At 34.6% G+C, this 24228-nt stretch overlaps 1 pseudogene; it reads left to right on the top strand.

Moving 5' to 3' along the window:
* The first annotated feature begins 971 nt into the window (after positions 1-971).
* On the top strand, positions 972-10327 carry LOC142179616 (eukaryotic translation initiation factor 2 subunit gamma-like; annotated as a pseudogene).
* Positions 10328-24228: the final 13901 nt, after the last annotated feature.

Raw genomic sequence — 24228 nt, 5'->3', positions numbered from 1 at the left:
TTCAATATTTACCACTTAACAATCAAAAAAAGAGTTCCAATATTTACTGCACAGATAGTAAGAAAAAAATCTTTTCTAAAACAAGAATAAATTTCAAGAAATGTAATTACTGTTTGTTTAGTCATAAACGAGGAACTAATTTGCATTGATGCTTGACTCTCACTAATAATACTTGAAACCTGCATAAGCAAAATCTTTAGTGGTTTCAGTCTTAATAAATTTAACCAACTCATCTGCAAAGAATAAAAAAAATAAAATAAAAAAGTACATTTGGAGTACTTGCTTGTGTTACATTGCTTGGTTCGCTAGAAGGACCTTCTCTCCTAAGTTGTTGTTGAACCTCTTCTTGGTGGCTCAGTATGATAATAGGACATCTTCTACTATTATGTCATGTTTTTTCACATGTACCATAGTTATTCTTTTTTCCTTTTCTGGATGCTTTTAATGAGTTATGCTTTTTAATATCTGGTTCTTTTGGAGATGTCTCATCGGGTCCTCTCTTTCTTAATTTTTTCGGTCTACCAGGCTGAGTCTTGTAAATGGGTGGCAGCACTAGATCTACTCCTGTCTTAGGCCACTGTGCAGAGCTATTAATTGGCAGGATTGAGGGTCCATAACTCTTCATATACTGCTCAGTTGTGTAGCATTCGTGGACATACATTTCGGGTTCATCCCTTTTAACCCAAATAGCCGCAATTGCATGATGACAAGGTATTCCAGTTAACTCCCATTTCCTACAAGAACATGTCATCTCCTTAAGATTAACAGAGAATAGTCTAAGGTAGATGTCCTCAATTTGATAATGGAATTGGTCAGCTTTAGTGGCAATACATTCAGCAGCCTTAGATTTATTTTGCTCTAACTTCAGCAAGATTTTTGGACAGATTGTGTGCTCATGCCTCATCATGTTATCTCTATTCTTCTAAAATCTTGACATCATGTACAACCTAAGTGACTCGAGCATTGCCAAAATGTGCTTGTCTCTAGCAAGCAATAGTACGCCATTGAACGATTCACACAAATTGTTCAATAGCATATCACATTTTGTGAAAGAAGAGAAAAAAGCTCTGGACCAGTGAATAGGAGGCTTATTATTGAATCATTGAGGGGCTTCCGAATTCAGCTTCTCCATTTCTTCCATATACTTGTGGAATTGAGCTTCAGTAGTTGCCCTTGCAGCATTCCATAAGCATTCAAAGGGTTTCAAATTGAGCAGGTCGAAGACAGAGTACCTGGAGTGCAAGTTTAGCGCTGAGCCGAGAGGAGTAGTCAGGGACGTGAAGCTTGGAACTCAGGTCATCCCCAAGAGGGACAACTTCAAGTACCTGGGGTCAGAGATTCAGGGGGACGAAGAGATCGACGAGGACGTCACTCAGCGTATAGGGGCAGGTTGTGGTTAGACCGGCCATGCTGTACGGGACGGAGTGTTGGGCGGTTAAGAACTCCCATACCCAGAGGATGAAGGTAGCGGAGATGAGGATACTCAGGTGGATGTGTGGTCACACTAGGATGTATAGGATTAGGAATAAAGATATTCGGGTGAGGGTAGGCGTGGCCCCGGTAGATGATAAGATGCGGGAAGCGAGGCTCAGATGGTTCGGGCACGTGAGGAGGAGAAGCCTTGACGTCCCGGTGAGGAGGTGCGAGCGACTGGCAGCGGTAGGTTTGAGAAGAGGTAGAGGGCGGCCTAAGAAGTATTGGGGAGAGGTGATTAGGCATGACATGGCTAGACTGCGGATTTCCGGGGACATGGCCCTTGATAGGGAGGTCTGGAGGTCAAGCACAAGAGTTGTAGGGAAGGGGGTACTAGAGCTTTTTGGGTGGGTGGGGTTGGATAGGGTTTGCCCTAGATGGCGTACGATTTTTATTTAGCTCCACTGAGATTGCTGTTAATTTTTGTCCCGGGAGGTAGATTCTGGCTGATATCATTATATGTCATGCATTTTACTATCTTTATTGCTTATGTTACTATTTCTACGATTTCTATTGAAGTTACTAATGAATTGTCGTTTTTCTTGTTCTTGTTTTTTATTATTTTTTCTGAGCCGAGGGTCGATTGGAAATAACCTCTCTACCCTATCGGGGTAAGGGTAAGGTCTGCGTACGTATTACCCTCCCCAGACTCCACTTTGTGGGAATTTACTGAGTAGTTGTTGTTGTTGTTGTTGTTGTGTAGGTGCCTCGCACAAAACCTGTGTGCAACATCTGGAAGTACCTCATCAAAAGCTGGAAGTTGACCCTTTTGCTTATCAGAAATAAAAGTCCATGTAAAAGGGTTTTGTGAGATTCCTAGGTCTTCATTTGAGAGCATTGAATGTATGTGGTGTTTTTGGCGATGCATCAAAGATGTTTTAGTGAAACCTTTTCAATTTCTTATAGATAGTGAATACCATTTTGTGTTAGCATACAGTTCCTTAAAGTGTTTGAAACTGAGTTCATAATTGGCACATCATCAAGCCAATAATTCCAAGTATTTTAGTATGTATGCCGTGATACTTCGCTTTGATTGTCCCATGAAATCTTTAACTAATTAACTCAAAGAATACTCACATGATGGGGTGGATTGTAACCCACTTTTAGAACGCAATTCCATCGTTGCTTTCCGATCAAATAGATCAAGGACTTCTTTGTGATGAAGAAGCGTCCAAATATTGCAGAACTAGGGTTCAACTAGGGTACGTGATGTTCAGGACGATATTTTTCTTGAAATTTTTATTTCTTCAAACAATAATGTTCTAAATACCTGAATTGCCCTTTTTAGCAGTGAACTCTCCGTTAAATTTTTTTAGGTATGTTAGTTGAAGGATTAAAACTACTCACATGATATAATTGAAGGTTAGTAGTGGTAAGATGGATAACACAAGGACTAAAAGTGCTATTTTCCCTATTATTTAAATTAGTAGTTTAAATACTACGTAAAATATAAAGAAATATCGCATATGCGGGGAATGAAAATTATCAAGGGCAAAATAAACCTCGCATAGGATGAAAAGGAAGAGAATAACAATTATTCAATCCAGCAAATTTCAACCTTGTTGATCCTATTGAGAGGAACACTGTGGGTGTCCCTTCTGGTGGTTGGGTTGCTATTCGATTTCTAGCAGACAATCCAGGTAATTTGAAGTTCTGCATGCATTCAAGCATTTTACTAATATCATTCATCTTATAATGGGCTCACCCTTTACTATTTTCGCTTAAGGGAAGAATTTAATACCATATGACGTGCGCCTAACTCATACATCATGATTTGTGCTCTCACCACTATATCAAAGTCATGAAGGTTTTTTTTGTATCTCAATATTATATGAATTTTATAAAAGACGTTTCAGGGTCTTTTTAATATATTTTGGTTCAGGCCATCAGTCCTGTTGAGCCGCCCCTCATTGACAATCAACAATTATTTACAGACTACTGCCCCACTATAAACGTAATGTTCAACCAGCTTCATTCACATTTGGTAACTGAATGACAAACTCGCTGCCTTTAATGCTCTTGTCATAGTTGCCTTATTTTAAGTGAGAATGTACGGGGCAGATAAGTGGCTCTAGTAGGAGACTAGTAAAGCCTTGATTTAGGTCCCCCAAAATTTTTAATAATGGATTACATAATTTTATTTCAAATTAGACAATATTAATGTTTGTAGAAAAAATAAAAAGTACAAAAAAAATTGTAAAAAAGAAAGAAAGGTGTCTACTCTTAAACAGGAAAAATATTTTTTAAACTTTGAATTAAACTACTTAAATCTTCATATTAGTAAATATATTTTTTACAACAACATCAAAGGTAACATATCGCAAATACATGTCTAATATCTCATTTATTTAAATTTCCCTTTTTTAATATAAATAATAATATTACTATGTGAAGTTAAAGACTTTATGTCATTTAAGAAGATATTCTATAAACAACAAGTATGAAAAAAATGGCAAGATTAATTTTTTTGCATATATGTGTGGATACGTACTAATAGAAAAAATATAAGGCTTCTTATTAAAATTTGGCTTTAGGCCACCAATTTTACGGAGCCGCCCTTGTCCATCCATTATCCCCGTAATCTATAAATCCGTATAGACTCTGTAGTGACAACATACCGAAAGTTTGCCTCTTAACAGCCCTAGTGTCCAACTAACATCAACATCATTACCCGCTCTTGCCAGCAGCATCCTGGGTGACGTTGGCTTGGGTGTTGGCAGCGTTAATTTCTCCGTCGTTCGCCATTCCCTTAGTTGAAACCTTTGCTCTGATACCACGTTGTCACGTCCTTAGTTGTTAACTAAGTACATGTGCGGCACTTGACAACTTGCTCACGATCTTGCACGGCTTGCTCACATTCTTGCTATGTCAAGTAAGCCTTATTACACTCAAGATCGCTAAGAGAATGGTAGAAAGAACACAAGAGAATTATTAAAGGAAGCTTTGTATTAGAGAGAACTTGAATTGTTTGCTTGGTGAATTACAAATGAATGGCCCCCTTTATATACTAGTCTACTAGGGGCTAGTGTGTAAATATTAATTATTACATAAGTCTTTGATATTTACAAGATAAGGGCTTTCTCTAGAATTCTCTACAAGCCTAGAAGATTCCAAGGACTTTCCTAGCAAATCCATAAGGATCTAGGTTCTTCCTAAGGAAATGTCCATACTTCTCTAGAATTTTCTCACAAATGCTAGCCTTCTTCTTATGTAAGCTTCCACATGACATTAATATATGCCAAATGACGCCTATGTGACATGATGACATGGCGAGTCATCACATCACGCTGAATAAATCCTTAATTGTTATTTACATACAAAAATTGACCTTGCAGATTCTAGATAAATAGAATATTTCTGTTAGTTTGATATTGTTTTAATGTAAATGTTTCAATATTGTCTTAACATAGTTTAATTATGTTTCATTCAAAATACGTTCGCGTTTTAATTAAGTAATATTTCGATTCCCTTAGGATTGAATATAGTATTAAGGTTCAATTTTCAAAGAAAAACATATAAGGAAAAGTAACGTGAAATATACTATGATAGATCAAATAAGGAATAAATCTATATAAATAAAAAAAAAATAGTTGATTTTAGGACATATATTAAGAATATTTATTGTTTTTTTCCAAAGTAGAATCGAATTGAAGTCGGTTGGGTCCCACAAAGGAACTCGTCATCTTACTTATTAACTAATATCAGTACCCGCGCGATGCGCGGATGATTTGACAGAATATTAATCTTATAAAATTATGAACTAATATATTTTTATTTTAATAAATATTAATTTTTATTTTCTTATTTAATGTAGTATGTAGAAATATAACAAATCTATACAAAATCAAAGGACACATCATATAGTAATCAAATAAATTATTGTCCCTTATTTATGTTTTATTAAATTAGCAAGTTTCTATTTACTAATGCGATTTTTATAATCTTGTCAATTGACTTAATATTTTGATACTACTTTTCTTTTTATATAATATTGATATATATTTTCTTATTCTAGAAATATTTTTATTCTTAAAATTTATGTTATACTGTTCAAAATTCTCCAATTGTCTAAATTAATCAATAATATTTTTTAGAGTTATTTATTTATCTTTTATTTTTTAATTAATTCAAAATATAACTATCATAAAATTATCCTTATCCCCTCTTTTCGTCATTTTTTCTACTATAATAGTTGATTAATTTTCTCAATTTGTAAGTTGCTGATAATTTAAATAATATAATATTTATTTTGCTAAATTAAAATTTTAAATTCATCAAAACTACAAAGATATAAGCCTTTTATTATTTGTATAAAAATCCTAACAATATTTTTAAGAATTATTAATTTATTTTATGTATATAATATGCTTATCTTATGTATAGATATAGATTTGAATGGATAGTTGTTTTTTAATTTATGTTTTTTATTATTAAATATTTTATTTTGTTATTTTATAGATATTTGAATTCAAAAACAATAATCAATAACTAAATAACTAATTATTAACTTTTTATGTCATGTGACTTTTTTGTAACTGCCACTTGACTTAAGGAGGGAGCTTATAATACGTACATCTTTATCTTTAAAATTAGTTAAATAGGGGTATTATTTTTATCTTTAAACTCAACTTTTTATTAAAAAAATTATTAGTTAAAATAGGGAAGTAGGTCGTATCTTTAGAAAAATCTTATTTACTATCTTCCCATTTAAATTAAAAAAAAACACTTACCTTTCAATTTAAATTAAATGTTATTATACATATTGTCCTAAATTGCCAAATGACTTTATAATAGCTTGTCATTTGGCTTAACCACAATGCACATGTTATTCCTTTAATAGATATCAGCATGTCCTATCTTTAGAAAACTCTTATTCACTATCTTCCCATTTAAATTAAAAAAATCTCACCTTTCAATTTAAATTAAATGTTATTAAACATATTATCCTAAATTGTCAAATGGCTTTATTAAGCTTGCCACTTTGCTTAACCACAATGCAAACATTATTTCTTTAATAGATATATAGATTCAAATTATTTTATTTTAATTCAAAATTTCTTATTTTTCAATTTAATATATTTATTGACTTAACCACAATGCAAACTTTCTTGCTTTAATATATAATATATAGATTAAAGGGAAGAAAGGTAAATTAAAATTTGAATTAATTAATTTGTTTTCATTTTTATTTTAGTAATTAATCATCTCTTTGTTCTAAGCTTGCCAAGTGGCTTCTTAATAGCTAGCCACTTGGCTTAACCACAATGCAAACTTTCTTGCTTTAATATATATATATATATAGAGAGAGAGAGATATTTCAGTATATAATCATCTCTCTCTTCTAAGTTTGCCAAGTGACTTCTTAATTGCTAGCCACTAGCCACTTGGCTTAACCACAATGCAAACTTTCTTGCTTTAACATATATATATATATATATAGAAAGAGAGAGAGAGAGAGAGAGAGATATTTCTTTTTTTATAATTTAATATATTTATTATATTTATTTTTACAGTGTAAAACTTAATCTGAACTACTTAAAAAAGACGTGGATTTGGATTAAAGATTACTTGCGTTAATTAATTTTCCTCCTTATTTCCATTAATTGTTAAAGGGAAGAAAGGTAAATCAAAATTTGAATTAATTTATTTCCATTTTGATTTCAGTAATTAATCTCTTTGTTCTAAGTTTGCTAAGTGGCTTCCTAATAGCTAGTCGCTTAACCGCAATGCTAATTTTTTTTCTTTAATATATATATAGATAAAATAAAATCCTAATTCACTTCAGAATGGGAGTTTTAGCCTACAGGAACCATGGCGATCTTCTTCTTTTTAATAGCAACCTTACCAATCTCAATTTCATATTCACAAGTGCCAGATCAAAACAGAACTTTTGAAACTAGTTTCTCTCTTTTAAGGTGAAATTTTCATATATTGTGATCAATTATATGTATTATGGTGTTTGGGTAGTCAATAGTGTTAATGCTAATTTCAGTATTGAATGTCAATAGTATTTATGTCCGGGTAAAGTGTGTATATTGTCATCTATTGTATTGTATCATACTGTTACTTTAACTATAATATTTATTTTGATTGTTATCTATATTCTATTTTGTCGTATCCTGATCGATTTGGTTTGCTTTGTTTTCTCGTCTTGCCCGCTTATATTCCGTTTTATATAATAATTCCATCATGTATCCTACTTGCAAGTTTATTCTTCGTATTGCTGGTGTTTTACATCATGAAACGATGGCTTACAGACGATACAATCTATCTAAACGTTTTCCAAATAGACCCCCGGCATCCTTCCCTCCAAAAACTTCCCACCTTGCTCTTGGGGAGACTCGAACTCACAACCTCTTGGTTGGAAGTGAAGGTTGCTTACCATCAGAGCAACCCCTCTTGTCTAGATATAGAAGGAGAAATACAAGGTTGAAAAAGCGATATCTGTTTAACTTGCATTTAGGTCATATGGAAGTGGTAAAGTAGATAATCCTCCATGCGATGTTCCTGGATTCAACAATTGCAAGATGAAACTGGTCAGACACATTTCTTTTGTAGATTGCCCGGTATGGCTACTTCATTCATTGGAACCTTAAAACATTGCTGCACATGGAGACAAGCCAGTAGAATTTGTTCTTTGCATTGCTACAGAATTCTTATAAAAATGCTTTCTCTGAATTTTGGCAACATAATTTAGGATTGATCACATAGTAACCCGATCCCCGCCTTGAAATTGTTTTCCTTTTTTTATTTCTATTTTTATTTTATAGTCACACTGCATTTTTATCTTTCTAGAAGTTAGTATGTTTGGGATTATAGGTGATAAATCAATTTTTTAACTACTTGAAACATGGCAAAGCATCTGTAGTTTTTGCCACATATATTTCCTCAAAATTTTGGTTGTCCCATTAATCTATGAGTATGAGTGACATTACTACAACTACAACAACAACAACAACAACCCAGTATAATCCCACTTAGTGGGGTCTGGGGAGGGTAGTGTATACGCAGACCTTACCCCTACCCTAGGATAGAGAGACTGTTTCCAAATAGACCCCCGGCATCCTTCCCTCCAAGAACTTCCCACCTTGCTCTTGGGGAGACTCGAACTCACAACCTCTCGGTTGGAAGTGGGGGTTGCTTACCATCAGAGCAACCCCTCTAGAGCATTACTACATTGTAACTATATTTAGCTTTGGCTGTGACTTGGTGTAGGGGCATGAGATACTGATGACTAGAATGCTGAGCGGGGCAACAATTATGGATGGAGCTTTCCTTCTAATAGCTGCCAATGAAAGTTGTCCTCAGCCCCAGACTCTAGAGCATTTGTCTGCTCTTGACATCTTGAAGCTCCAAAACCTAATCATTCTTCAGAACAAAGTTGACACTATACAGCAGGATCAAGCTAGAAATCAGTATAAAGCAATCCGTGAATTTCTCAAGGTTAGTCTTTCCAAAAAGTTTTGCAAGTTGATTACCTAGTATTTTAAACATTTTGCTAAAGAAGAAATTCATCTTATGCCTTTCAGGGAACAGTTGCAGAAGGTGCACCAGTTGTACCTATTTCCGCGCAGCTTAATTACAACATTGATGCTGTTTGTGAATATATTGCAAGGATTCCCATTCCTAAGAAAGATTTTGTATCACCTCCCCGTATGGTTGTGATTCGATCATTCGATGTGAATAAGCCTGGTTGTGGGATTGATGACATGAAGGGTGGTGTTGTAGGTGGAAGTATCTTCAAGGTATATATATTCCTGTTGTGTGGGTTTGATGCAAATTGTTCTCATAACTGTTATTACTACAAAGAACATCTTTTAATTAATGTGTCTACATGTATCTGATGAAAGTTGTCTTTTGACAATTCCCACTGATCAATTTGTTGGTAACCAAGTATGGTATTTAAATCTAAGTTTAACCTTTAAATTCTTTATTATGTCTAAACGTATATATCATTGTTCTCAGGGTGTTTTAAAAGTAAATCAGATGGTTGAGCTTCGTCCAGGCATCCTTGACAAAACTGCAGATGGAAAAACCATCTGTAGACCAATATATTCCAGAATTGTGTCATTATTTGCAGAGCAGAATAAGCTTCAGTTTGCTGTGCCAGGAGGCCTTATTGGGGTTGGCACATCAATGGATCCTTCCCTATCACGCAGCGATATGCTTGTTGGTCAAGTCCTTGGAGACGTTGGTACACTCCACAACAACAACAACAACCCTCCAAGAACTTCCCACCTTGCTCTTGGGAGACTCGAACTCACAACCTCTCGGTTGGAAGTGGCGGTTGCTTACCATCAGAGCAACCCCTCTTGTCTTAACTTGGTACACTCCCTGAAGTCTATATTGAACTTAAGGTTAGCACGTATTCTTTAGTCTTTTTTAGCTTTCGTTGTAATATCTTTTATTGCTTACTAAATCATGCCAGCCATTTATAGTTCCTCCTGATACATTTGACCATTTATTTTTTGGCCAAATCACTAGGAATATATGTGGTACAATAAATCCTCTTGGCAACTTATTTCTCATCATCTTTTATCTGCAGATCAAGAAAATTAAACTGATGCGTCGGCTTGTAGGGGTTGAGAAAAAAGAGTCAGAAAAGCAGGTGTTGAATCTGGTGAAGGGTGAAATACTAATGCTGAATATATTGTCCATGGCAACTGGGGCTCAAGTCATTAAAGCCAGAAATAACAGCGCGAAATTGGAACTAACTGCACCAGTATGCACTGGCATAGGCGAGAAGGTGGTGCTCAGCCGTCGAGTTGGTGGCCACTGGCGTCTCATTGGGTGGGGTGAGATTGAAGACGGAGTGGCACTAGATGTCCCACCCACACCTGCAGATATTGTGTGAACTTGGTTCTTTTTATTTTATGAATTGTGTGTCTTTTTAGCTTTTAATTTGTTCCTAGGTATTTGTATTGTCGACTTGTCGAACGATAGATTTTTTCCTTTTTAAAGCAATTGTGAGGCACCCTAGTACAAATTGTAAGGCATGAATTGTAAGGCACCCATTACAATTCAAGCAAACAGCAACATGACTCCAAGCAGGGGTGTTCACGAAAACCCGAAAAACCGAACCAAGAAAATCAAACCAAACCGACCAAAAAATCGATACTTTTTGGTTTGGTTTGGTTTTGGTTTTGAATTTTAAAAACCGATCAAATTTGGTTTTGGTTTTAATATGTATGTATGTATATATGTATGTATGTATATATGTATGTATATATATGTATGTATGTATATATGTATGTATATTGTTATACAAAGTTTCAAAAACTTTATGGCAAATGTTAATAGTTTGCACTTTTAATATAGTTCTTTACCTTTACATTCTAGTTTGATTGATAGTTTTCTTTTGTTTAGGGTAAGAGTCCATTTCGTGTTAAAAATAACATATTTTTAATTGAGTCCTTAAATTATTCATCACTATTTGATTCAATTATCATCAATATATTTTGGTAAATAATAGATTTCTCAAAGGGCAATTGATTTGATAGTGTTACATTGAAAATGTGGTTGCCGGAATATGTGTTTGGTAGTGTATGTCTTATATTTAAGAAAAAATCGATAAATAACCGGAAAAACCGACATAAACCGAATCGAGAAAAACCGACTTAGTTGGTTTGGTTTGGTTCTAATATTTGAAAAATCGACTTACTTGGTTTGGTTTCTTTTTAGGGAAAAACCGATCCAAACTGAACCATGAACACCCCTGACTCCAAGAAATTCTGTTTACATGTTAACTTTTCCTATTCCTTTAAGCATGTAACCTCGGTCACTACACCTAGTACAATTTATTTATTTTAATAAGTATGGTATCCAGAATAATTAGTATAACATAATTAATTACATGTTAAATGGAAGGGAAAAGCGATAGACAAATGGTATTCCCTCTGTCCTATTTATCTGAAAATGTCGCATGACTACGAAGTTTAAGATATTAATTTAATTCATACTTATATATTAGTGTTAATTAGTGAAGAACATATTATAATAATGCTTGAAAGTTTGAGGAAGCTAAGTATCAAATGAAACCCTTAAATTATTATAAAAGTTCTAAACGAATTTTCCTTAATGAGAATTCTGAAGTCCTATAACATATATTAGTGAAATAATATCAGATATTTCATATAAACTAAACGAATGGATTTTGTATATACATCAAAAGATTTCTTTGACCGAATAAACTAATTCTATTTTCTCCTTTTTAAGCTAAACTAGTCTCAGCGCGTAAGCGTGTTACGCGTGGATCCTATACCAATGAGTATACAATTTTTTAAGAATAACATAAGTATTATTATTAAATAATGTGTTAATGCTGTAAAATACACATTAAAGAAAAAAGTATAAGTTCCTAGAATGATAATGTTGATTTATTTAGGTAGCTCAATATAGCAAGAAATTTTGCGTCAGATGTCTTATTTTGATTTTTCAGAACCCTTGTCGGGATATTTATGAAAAATTATTGTTATTTCTATGACCTAATAATACTAAAAGATTATCTATTTATACTTTCAATAAATATTTAGTTTAGAAAATATTCTATTAGTGACAATCATAACTCGAAAAATGATATTCACAATAGAGAATATAAGAGAGAAGGTGAAACTTTCAATATCTATTGTTCAATATTTTTTGTATAGTGATAGTTTATTTTGTATATTTTTTGTATAGTAACAGTTTATTTTGTATAGTGACAGTCTATTTTGTATAATGACCGTCTATTGTATATAAATTGTATAGTGACAGTCTATTTAGTATATTTTTGTATAGTGAGAGTCACTTTTGTATATATATATTGTATAGTGACAGTCTATTTAGTGTATTTTTTGTACAATGACATTCTATTTTTGTATATATTTTATACAGTGACAATCCATTTTGTATAATAACAATGTATTTTATATATATTTCAACTTTATGCATAATTATCTGAGAAAGAACAGTCATAAAACTTCCTGTTATTTCCCGTGACTTCAAACGCACAACTCAAAACCCTGCAACTGCATTGAAACACAACACTAAGGGTGTGTTTGATATAAAGAAAAATATTTTCCAAGAAAATGTTTTCTTGGAAAACAAGTAGTAATCTTATTCATTTTCCGGTGTTTGATACGCAAATTAAGGAAAACGACTTCTTAAGAGTATTCATAAATAATATAGATATAATAAACATGAAGCCATAAACTTTCAAATCAACAACCTTCCGAACCCACAAATTTCATAAACTTTCGAACCGCTAAACTTTCAAAACCGCGAAAGTTCGAACTCGTAAACTTCCAAACACATAAACCTCCGAACTCATAATTTTGGAACTTGTAAAATTTTGAACTTTAAACCGATAAATAAAAAAATTAAAACTAAAAAATATATTTTTTCGGGGGGGGGGGGGTGAGTGGTGCAGAAAAACAAAAAAAACAGAAATTTAAAATTGTAAAAAAAAATTAAGGTAAAAAAAAATAATTTTTTTGCGGAAGGAGGGGGGTTGGAGGGGTAGTAGGGTGAGTGATAACGGGAAAACTAAAATTTAAAAAAAAAACCTTTGTTTTGGAGAGGGGGTGGAGTAAGTTGGTGAGGGTGGGGAAAGTTGAGAAAGAGTTTTGGAAAATGTTTTCCCTTTTCTTGATAAACAAAATATTTTCCTCCAATTAGAGGAAAATGAGTTCATGTGAAAAATATTTTCCAAAACATTTAAGCCAACCAAACATGGGAAAATTGGAAAATATTTTCCGTTCATACCAAACACACCCTAAAAGCTTCTTACTTTCCCATTTCTTCCTGTAATTTATCAATGCATCGTTAATTCGCTAAAAGACAAAGAAAAAAGAAAAGAAAAAGATAATGATGAGTTTCTATTTTCTTTTTGGAGAAACCCCTTTAAATTTCAGTTCCTTTTTTTCCTAGTATTTGGAAATTTTTATTTGTTCAGAATTATGTTTGTATATAAAACAATTAGTAGCTTTTAATCATCGAGGTAAAATTCAAAATAGAACTAGAAGTAAAAATGCACAAGTACAGGAATAAGTTGGTTACCTTTCCACTCGAAGCATCACAACGTACGGTAAATCTGGAGCTTTTGGACAACTTACGTATAGACAAGAGGGGTTGCTCTGATGGTAAGCAACCTCCATTTCCAATCACGAGGTTGTGAGTTTGAGTCTCCCAAGAGTAAGTTCTTGGAGGGAAGAATGCCAGAGGTCTATTTGGAAACAGCCTCTCTACCCTAGGGTAGGGGTAAGGTCTGCGTACACACTACCCTTCTCAGACCCCACTAAGTGGGATTATACTGGGTTGTTGTTGTAGTTTTTCTAGTGGAGAACACATCTTTTCTCTTCAATTTCAACGAATTAAACTGCTTGGGAACTCGAGATTTGCCAGAGAAATTCACCGATGGAGTAGAACTTTCAGGTCCACGGTAGACTTTTAACTTTGTACATTTTAGAGCCCGTTTGGCTTAGCTGATTTAGAGTAGTGGATAAGCATTAGGTGCTGAAAAGCACTTTTAAGTGTTGAAGCTGATTTGAAAAATAAACAGTTACGTGTTTGGATAAAAGTGCTGAAATTAATAATAAGCAGTTGAAGAACTGGGTATACGAAGAGTTTTGTTTTAAAAAGAAGTATTTTTGGGATATAATAGTAAATATTTTGGTCAAACTTAAACTGCTTATAAGCTAAAATTTGATAAGTTGGGGGAGACCAACTTATGGCTTTTGACTTATAAGCACTTAAATTATAAGTACTTTTAATTTTACCAAACGCATAGATAAGCCAAAAAGTGTTTATAAGCCAGTTTAACCAGCTTGTAAATTTAGCCAAACATCCTCTTATGCTTCTTCGTCACGTTTGGAAGAAGTACTTGCTGGTCTAAAAGTAAAAGCTCTCGTTTTCAGTTGCTAGCCGTCGTTATTGTTTTTAGGCTATGATTTGTATGGATAAATTTATAGGGGGTATTTGCATCTATACCCGTTTTTTGTGTCACGTTTTAACTTGTGCCCGCTTTGCAAAAAAAATTACAAATGTACCGGCTTTTTCGCATAACTTCAGCATACGGGGCTGAAGTAACAAAGACAATCACGCAAAACTTCAGCATTTCTAGTAGACGGGCCTGAAGCTCAGCTCTAGAGCTGAAGTTTTTATTTTGTAACTGGCGAATTTCAGCTCTAGAGCTGAAATTTTTGTTTTGTAACTGAAATTTCCGGTCTATTGATTGTTATCTACGAGAGAAAAGAAAATGATATGAACTAAACTAGAGATCCAACATTTCACTAAGTACAATTAGTAACAAAGAAGCTTCATTACCTGCTACTAGTTGCTATAATAAAACAGAGATGCAATGAACCTAAGGTTGCTAATAGTGATAGAGGAAAGCGCCTATCGTTGGAAATGAATTTTGCTCTAAAAAAATACTAAATTAGACTAAATATTTATTTTCTTAGATGTTAATATGGGCCGGTTGAATTGTTTAGTTTTGAAAATTTTTGAGGTTATTTTGTGTAATCATTAAAAGAAATATATTATGTGGTATTAAAGTTATGGCACATAGTTCAATTAGCGAAATAAATTACATAAGGTAAAATTTTACTTGATTTTGAACTTCTAAATATTATGATTTTCTACTAAATTCAAATAAGGAAGGATTTAATAACTAAAATTTTAGTTGATTTCAAATCTTTAAATATTAGGAAAAATAATAATTAAATGTATATTTTAACCAATATGAACTCTATTTTTAAAGGGTAATAAAAGCGAACGCCATTTCGCTAAGATCTTTCATGCTTTTAATATAGTATGGTATAGATAGATGGATGGATAGATAGATAGATGGATGGATAGATAGATGGATGGATGGATAGACAGATAGATGGCAGAATACATAAAATACCACCCGAACTTGTACCCCAAATCCCCATTACACACTTTTTCATCACGAAAATATTTTTACACACCCAAACCTTTCAGATGTGTGTCTATGACACACTACTTTTATGACGTGGCATGCGCATGCTTTTCACACAAAATAGGCGAGTGAATTTTGAATTTTTATATGCCACATATTCCTTTTTTATTCTTTCTTTTTTTTAATCATCATCTTCTTTGTCAAACATAAGCAAACAACTCTCCAACAACAATGGAGAAACGAAAATCCGTTTTTTTTTTCTCCAAAATCCCACCAGAAAACATTTCATCCTCTCCCTTTTATCCTATATTTTCTCCTATATTTCCTTCCATTCTTTATTCTCAAAAACCCCTCTTAAAAAATCTAAAAAAATCAGAGATTTCGGCCTCAAAATTTATCAGACCTTCACCATCTTTTTGTTGTTTATTCTAATTGCTTGAGGCGATGGGTTGGTTCCTTTAACTTTATTCTAGCATTAATGTGATGATGGTGAAGTAGGGACTGCGAACGAAAATATAAATTTGAATAGAGGAAGTGGATGTAGATTCATGGATAAGTAATGAAGAATAGTTGTCAGTGGGGGAATTTTGTGCTTAGTAGTATAGTTGGCAGCGAAAGGTGCCAATTTGGGAATATTTTCTTCAGAGGAGTATGGTGGTGTCGAACGACGACTATGGAGGATGGGTGGCAGAGGATTGGCTGAGTAAGGATTTCATGGTGGTGGAGAGTTAATTGGGTGGTGAGAGATGAATTTTCTTCCTGTTTTGATGCACATGGAAAATGAAGCGTGTCTTTGTCAAATAGTGAGAGGGATTTTGGGTGATTGAGGGTTCACGGCCGGGCGGCGGTGGAGTCTATGCTTGGGAAGAAGAAGAACAGGAGTACTTTTAAATATTTTCTTTGTTTTTCTTAAGTTAACACACGTGTCGTCATCTCATTGGTGCGTGATATACACTTATTTGAAAAGAGTGGTCAAATACAAAAGTGGTGTGTCATAAATACACATTTGAAAGGTTTGGGTGTGTCAAAATATCCCCGTAATTAACAGGTGTGTAAGAGAGATTTGGGTACAAGTTCAGATAGTATTTTATGTATTTTTCATATATAGATAGATAGATAGATAGATGGATAGATAGATACATAGATAGATAGATAGATAGATAAAGGGTGTTTTTTGGAATTAAGGAAAATGTTTTCCCTATCAAAAGAAGCGAAAACATTTTTCAAAACTCTTTTTCAATCTTCTTCACCCTATTCCTCATCCTCACTAACCCACCCCACCCCCAAACCACCCCTACCCACCCACCCTAACCCCTACCCCCACATCCCACCGACTCCTACACATGTCAATCTCGCCCACCACCTACCCTAAATAGAACTATTATAAAGGATACTTTCTTTTCATGTTGTAGATAGAGTATCTTTTTAGTTATTGAGCAATAATTTCAACGTTATTCTTGTGTGAAAAAATAAAGTAGCGCATTAATTCCTTTAGATTTGTGTGAATTTTGAAAAGAATAATTAAATTCTTGAAGACAATAGAGCCGGGGAGGGGCAGGATTACAGGAAACAACGAGATTTTGGGGAAGGTGGGTTGAGGAGAGTAGCATAAATATTATTTTTCTAAAAATATTTTATACTCTCTAACCAAAACCCTAGAAAATATTTTCCAGAAAAAGTTTTTCACTCCCCAACCAAACAATTCCAGGAAACATTGAAAACATTTTCCTTTCGTACCAATAAAACCTTTATTCAATTTCCACGTTTATGATTTTTGCAATAAATTATCCAAATCTAAACCCCATATATTGACTTCACGACTTGCCAATCACACATGCATGCAATTACTATTCTACAATGCCTATTTGACATTATTTATTTTGGGGTTCAGATCCTAAGTCAGGATTTTAATTATATGAATTTTGAATTTTTAAAACGATAATTTCAAGTCCTAATTAAATTTTAAATTTAATATTTGTACATATTTAATAATATTCTCTTAACACAAATACATTATCGTATCTAGTTACTTCTTAGACAGTTCTTCTAACTATTTAATCATTAATTATACTTAGAGAGAGAGCCACAGCTTAAATAAATACTGTATAGCTTAACTTAAGCGGCCCTAATTAATGCAGTATGGACTTCTATGAGAAATTAAACTACTTATTAGAATACTAAATGTTGTCAAATGGACAAATACCATCATACAAAATAAGACGGAATATATATATATATATATACACACATATGACATATGTACATATATATATATGGTATTAATATTTTTCAAAAAGATTTCGACTTCGACTGCAAGACTCAACCCGAATCTTTTATTTAAGGATGAATGAGTTTAAACTAACAAGAGTAAATCTTGGTTTATTCTTTGATTCTCTCTTATCTCTTATACTCTCTTGTCAGTCCTGGTTACTAAAAATAATTATCTCAAATTAGTTATTTGTCATTTTTGAAGTTCAAGATAAAATTAATTATTTTTTTCCCTTTTTTTACCCTTAGTAGTAATTATCCTTGAAGACTACAAATACCTCAATTATGGATAACTTTGTTCAAATACCAATGAAGAAAGATTAAATATTAAGACATGAATAACGGTAAAGTAGTCAAAATCGTATGTTAATTAATTTTTCTTAAGAGACGTGTACAAAAGAATCATGACAGATAGTTTGAGACGGATGAAGTATATTTTTTGTCTAGGACCTAGAAAACAGAGGACCAAGAAAGAAGAAAAGAACAAAAGGAGAAAAAAGAAAGCGGGAGAGGGAAAGAAAATTGCAGATTATAAAAAATAATGCGATGAATAATATGAGTTGAGTTTAAAGAAAGAAGTGGGACACTGAGACTTCATATAGCAGTTTTCAACTTGTTTGAGACTGAGACGCAATTGTTGTATAAAAACAAGACGAAGTTGTTGTATAAATACAAATTTAGTCGTGCCCAATTTAATGTTACTAGTACTGTAAGACAATCTGAAATTTTAACTTGTTTCTTTATTCAGGATTCGGAAAATATTCTATCGAACTCTGACAAAGACAACTAAAAAGTCGATCGAGCATCTAATTGCATATTCTTCTCTAAACTTTAAATTGTATTCCAGACTTATACACATTCGTTCCAACGACTTACTCTACACCCGGTATATGCACCAAATTATACAGATTAACCATAACAGTTAAAAATTAAAGTAAAAATACATATTACTTAACCATAATACTATGTTAAAGGAGTATATGCAAGACACTTGTTTTGCATTCATTGGTTTAATACATTGGATAAGTTTGTACCCGTCCATTGGATTTTATTAAACGAGTAAGAATTTTATGCTTAAAATTAAACTCTATGATAAGTTTGTACCCGTCTCGACCATGATACGGGGGGCAGGCCTTTAAATTTGGACGGTTGGTCTCCTTATATAACTTGAACCATTCTAATCTCTAAAGCGAACTTTTAGGGTTGAGTTTGATCTAACATCCATATCCTCATGATTTTAAATGATATAGTCACAATTAAGCTGCCTCACTTTTGTTGTATTGATAGATCAGATTAGGAGTGTACAAAGAAAACCGACAAACCGCACCAACTCGATAATCTGAGTCAAACCGAGAAAATTTTTTGACTATGATTGGTTTGGTGTTGGAAAAACAAACCCGACCATAAGTGGTTTGGTTTGATTTTGACTAAAGAAAATCAAATCGAAACCAAACCAACCCGACATAACATATATAGAAATTTTAGATATATTTAATATATAAATATACTTATTGTGATGTAATTTATAAATAATTCTTAAACTTTTTCATAATTTTATCTTTTAAAGTATTATTTCAAGGTTGGACTTAGAACTTTTGAATGTTCCAATAAATTTTATAGTTATTAATATTAGTAACTTAAATAATTCTAATAAAAGCCCAAACTAAAATCAAATGAATACTAATGCTAACAAAAGACATTCAATTCAATACTACGAACGACAATGTATTGAATATCTATTTTTTTGTTTTGCAATAATATAGATAAAAATGCATAACCTATTTTTATTTTTCTTTAGCGATTAATCATGTAATTAATACTCCCTTATTAATCTACTTATTTTAGCATGACTTAGTACTTTTAGATTATATTTATTTTTATTATGACTTTTTAATTAGCAATATCTATATTACATAATTTATTTTCTTTATTGTCGAATATTTTAGGATAATTCCATGACACATCTCATATTTTGTATTATTTTCTTGAAACATTCCTTATATAGTTTTATCTTACTAGGATTAACGAAATATTTTGAGCATAAGTTATATATTTTGTGCTACGAAGATTTTACCGAAAAAAAAATCCGAAAAAACCTGAATAACCCGAAAAACCGAGAAAATCGAGATTGAAAAATTCGAGTTTTATTAGTTTGGTTTGGTGTTTAAATTTAATAACCCGACACAGTTAATTTGGTTTGGTAATTGTAAAGTTCGAACCAACCCGACCTATGTACACCTAGATCAGACGATAGGAAATAATGGCATGCAAAGCAAGGAGAATAGCATGTGTGAGTATTACTGCAAAAGAACCCTCATTTTATAGGACATAATTAGTACTTATATGTGAAGCCAAACAATATTTTTTTAACTTACAATTTTATAAAATAAATTATTTTTAAGAATAGAAAATGCAACATATAGTACTTTTATGTACCTTTTAAACATGCTAAGTTATATTTTTTTTTAAATTAAGAAACTGATATCTGAAATCGGAAAAAGTACGTAGAAATTGTTTACCTTAAAAATTGGATAGCAATTAAACTTATAACGTGGTTTTAAGGATACGTGATTTCACTTAATACCAATTGATGAATATGAAGATTAAAAACGGAAATTGATAATAAGGTAAAACAAACCAGTGTTTGAATTCAACCCTCGAGCTTGAATACCCTCGGACTGATTGGTGCAAGAACAGTTAAAAATATAACAAGCTGATGAATAAGAATATGAGCAAAAGAGAAAGTGTTATATTGCTTTGATACGTGAGAACCATGTGTCTTACAAATTATTAGAACCCTCTTTATATAGTAGAGGAATTATAATTCTAATTATAGTAGTAAATTCCATGATTAACTAGTCATGGATATATCGTCTTTCCGTTCGGTTTTGCTCGATGTCTGTCCTGCTCAACCTCGATCATTATCGGTTTCGATCTTGCTAGGTACCTCGAATCCGAACTCGGTGTCGTATCTTCGTGCCTCGATCTGATCTATTATGAGATCGATCTTTGATCCTTCACACCGGTCTCGATGAATAAGTAAAATCAGGTGAGCCCGATTTTAACTGTATACAGATAATCCTCTCATTTTTTGGAGTGTAATGACAAGAAATGAATTGAACCTTCGACCTATATCTCGATCTATCATGACGTCACCTCTGTGACGTAAGCGACATAGGTGACCGAAACATCCAGTTGGTGCAGTTTCCCATGTATTTAATATGTGGCAGTTGATGGTCGTCCACTAGTGGTTTCGAACTGTCACCGTGAAACCCATAAATAAGCCCTTTTCTTATTAATTCAAATTTTACTTTCAATTCCTTCCAATCTCCAAAGCTTTTTGCATCTTTTAAGTTTTCCCGTTCTGCAAAATCTTCAGGTTTTGTTGTCAACCTTCCCTCAAAACACCAAGTCTTATTATCTTCTTCTTCTTCTTCAATCTCAAACCAAAAAATGGCAAAAACATCAAAAACCGTGCTGCAGAAAGAAACTGCCTCTTCATCAAAGTCCACCGGTGCTGCGCGGAGGAATATCCTCTTGCAGACTTCGTTCCGACGAAGTGTGCCACTACTGCCTATTTCAAGGGGGAGAACACACCCTTGACACCGGGCCGATGTGAACCTATGTCGAGGTATATGTGTACGATTACTGAGCGCCTCCTCGATAAGGTAAAAGAGGAGTGCAACTGGGTGGGCAAGGACGTCATGGTGCCTAGACCTGAAGAATCCATCACCACTTACAAGGAGAAATATCTGACTATCTACACCTATCCCTTCACAATAAGTCCCTTGGATCCCATCATCGTCACCTTTTGCAAGAAAAACAATGTCACTCTGGGCCAAATCCACCTGTCATTTTAGAGGATCGTGCTCCTCCTCCTATTCTTTGTCAGTAAGATCAAGGGGCATCCTTTTACCCTCGATCACTTCATGCGCCTCTATGGCCTTCGCCTTTATCGGGGAGGCATGATCAAACTTTACCGTTGAGCCACTAAACCCCCGTTCTCAAGCATAAACGAGGCCCGAGACTGAGGTTGGATGGGCAGGTTTGTCTGAATAAAGACTTCGGATCTAATCCATGTCGAAGATATGTCGTTCCCTGAAAGGTGGAACATGAAACGTAAGCATTGCTTGACCTTTCGTGTATTTACTATCGCCGTTCAGCTTTCTTATTTTCCCCTCATCTAAGTTTTTGTGTTGCATCCAAGGTCGTTGTATCGGAAGTGATCCCCGACATGAGGTAATAGGTCGAGGGATTGGTGTCACAAAAAACTTATTCCGAGCACGCTTGGAACGAGTTGTCAAGGGGCCGATGGGAGACTCGAAACCATGGTAATTTTTCTCCCTTGGCAAGGTTTCCATGTAGACTCTATTATTTGTACTCACTTATTTTTTACATATTGTAGGCCTCGAAAAGGACGTGCCAATGAGGCCTCCCTCTGCCAAAGAAATGGCACATCTTGCTCAGTCTTCCCCAAAGCAAAACAAAGAGAAGAAAAGTAAAGAGGCTCCGAGTTCCTCGAGCCTCGAGAAGAAGAGCCGGCCGGGAGGCCCTGCAAGTCAAAGGGGGACGTTATCCCCGTAACTCTAGAGTGCGTCCACCAGATGGTGGATGAGACCGAAGACGAGGATGAAGAAGAAAACTACAGATTGGTGCCTCGTGTGAGGGCTGGCATCGAGGTTCAAAGAACCACTGGACAAGGGGGAGCCAAAGTTGCTTTGTCCCGGTCTGATGAGCCCGAACCAACAAGAGTTTAAAATGCCTCACCTTGATATGAGGAGGCCATCAAGAAGGCAGTCGAGGTTGGGGTAGAAATCGAGCTCGAGGCTCCCCCGAACGAAGATGATGCCTCTGCAGACCCACTTGGGGCAATAGTGATTGGAGACTCCCCTTCGCTTCCTTTATTCTCAGAAGAAGAAGTTCGGGAGGCTCGGGCCCTGAAGATTCCTCACATGGAAGGCGCCCTCGTAGGGGAAGACCTTTTCCGTGGCTGCTTTACTAGGATCAAAGACATCACTGGCTCGAGCAACTTGGAGGCATCGAGGAAAGATTCAGTTGGAGCGCTGAGTCTCTGAATCGGGTAAGCTTTAATAATCATTGTCTTTTTTTGACTTTTTACTTGTAGACATCTCTAATATTTCTTCCTTTCTTTCAGGCTTCGGTGTTGCACCACGAGGCCTTTCTTCGAGCCTGAGAGGAACGCAAGGTCGAGGTCCAGGACCTCACCAAAAGTGCAACACCTACAAGATTCTCAGTGAGAAGCTTCAGGTGGACCTAGTGGAGGCTTGAAACCCGCATGAAGAGATGGCCGAGCTGCTATTCCAAATTGTTCATGATAATGATGACGATTTGGAGATAACAACTAACAATCCTATTCTGCAGACTCGACAGAGGCTTGAATAGATTAAGGGTTTTCAAGGGAAAATAGACGAAGTGCGAGCTGAAGCTGATTGGTTCAAGGGATGTATGGACATCCTGGCTGCACAAAAGGAGACTGTTCAAGTAGGCTGGATTCTGCCAAGTCACAACTTTGATCTGGAAGGGACAATGCCTTGATCCAAGTGAAGAAAGTCGAGGAGCTCGAAACCAATTTAGCCAATCTGGCCAAGGAGCTCGAGTTTGCCAGATCCGAAGTGGCCGCTGCCAATAATAAGTCTTAGGCTACTGCAGATCAATACAAAGTTGACGCCGAAGCTACCCTCGAGCAGGCCAGGGTCATGGTTGATCATTCGAAGTGGCAGGCTCGAAAGGAGGTTCTCGAGGGGATCCTTGCTCAAAATGTCGACATATCTGCTGAACTCGAGATCGCCAAGGCTAAGGAAGAAAAGGCTTGGAAGTTAGCATTTCTCGATGAGGATTCCAAGGGTGAGGGCGGATCCGGCGTAGATGACTCATTGGGCGAAAAAGCTGCTCCCGAAGAAGACTAGGCTTTTAGGATTAGCAGTGTTTATTTTTAAGGCTGTTTTGGCCTTTGTAAAAAGTTTTTGATTGGACCATGTGGACCTTGTAAAAAAACTTTTGTATATGTAAAAACTTTCCTTTCTTTTCTAAATTTGTCATTTTTTCCTTTTCCCTTGCTTTATCTTTGTTTTATTGACGCCTTACGAGCTCGCATTCATAAGTTCGAGGTCTAAGTAATTTTAGACCAAGACCGAATTGGTGTCGAGTGAGTATTTGCTCGAACTTGAAGTAAGGTAACCCTTAGGTTTTTAGTGAGTGGGGATGATCCCTCAAGCTCAAAGCAAAAGATTGCCCTTAGATTTTTGTATTAGGACGATGTGGCCTTTGTAGAATGATCACTTTAATATACGTAAGGCTTTCTACCCTCTTGGCTTAAAAAATTTATTATGCCTTAGCATGAGATAAATCTGTATTCACATTCCACTGTTTTCGAGGGTTGATGATGTCAAAACCCTTTGTCTCGTAATGCCTTTAGTATGAAATAGAGGAAATGGTTCGAGAGTTCGAACAATTCGGTATTCCCTTAGGGTTTTCGAGAGTTGATGTAATCAAAATCCTTTGTAATTTTGCTGAGGGTAGCCTTTTTTAAATCGGTTTTATGAAAATATCGAAGGCCTACTTTATTA

Source organism: Nicotiana tabacum, chromosome 3, assembly GCF_000715075.1.
Source record: "Nicotiana tabacum cultivar K326 chromosome 3, ASM71507v2, whole genome shotgun sequence".
In the NCBI taxonomy this organism is placed as follows: Eukaryota; Viridiplantae; Streptophyta; class Magnoliopsida; order Solanales; family Solanaceae; genus Nicotiana; species Nicotiana tabacum.
This window is presented reverse-complemented; position numbering and strand designations above follow the sequence as displayed.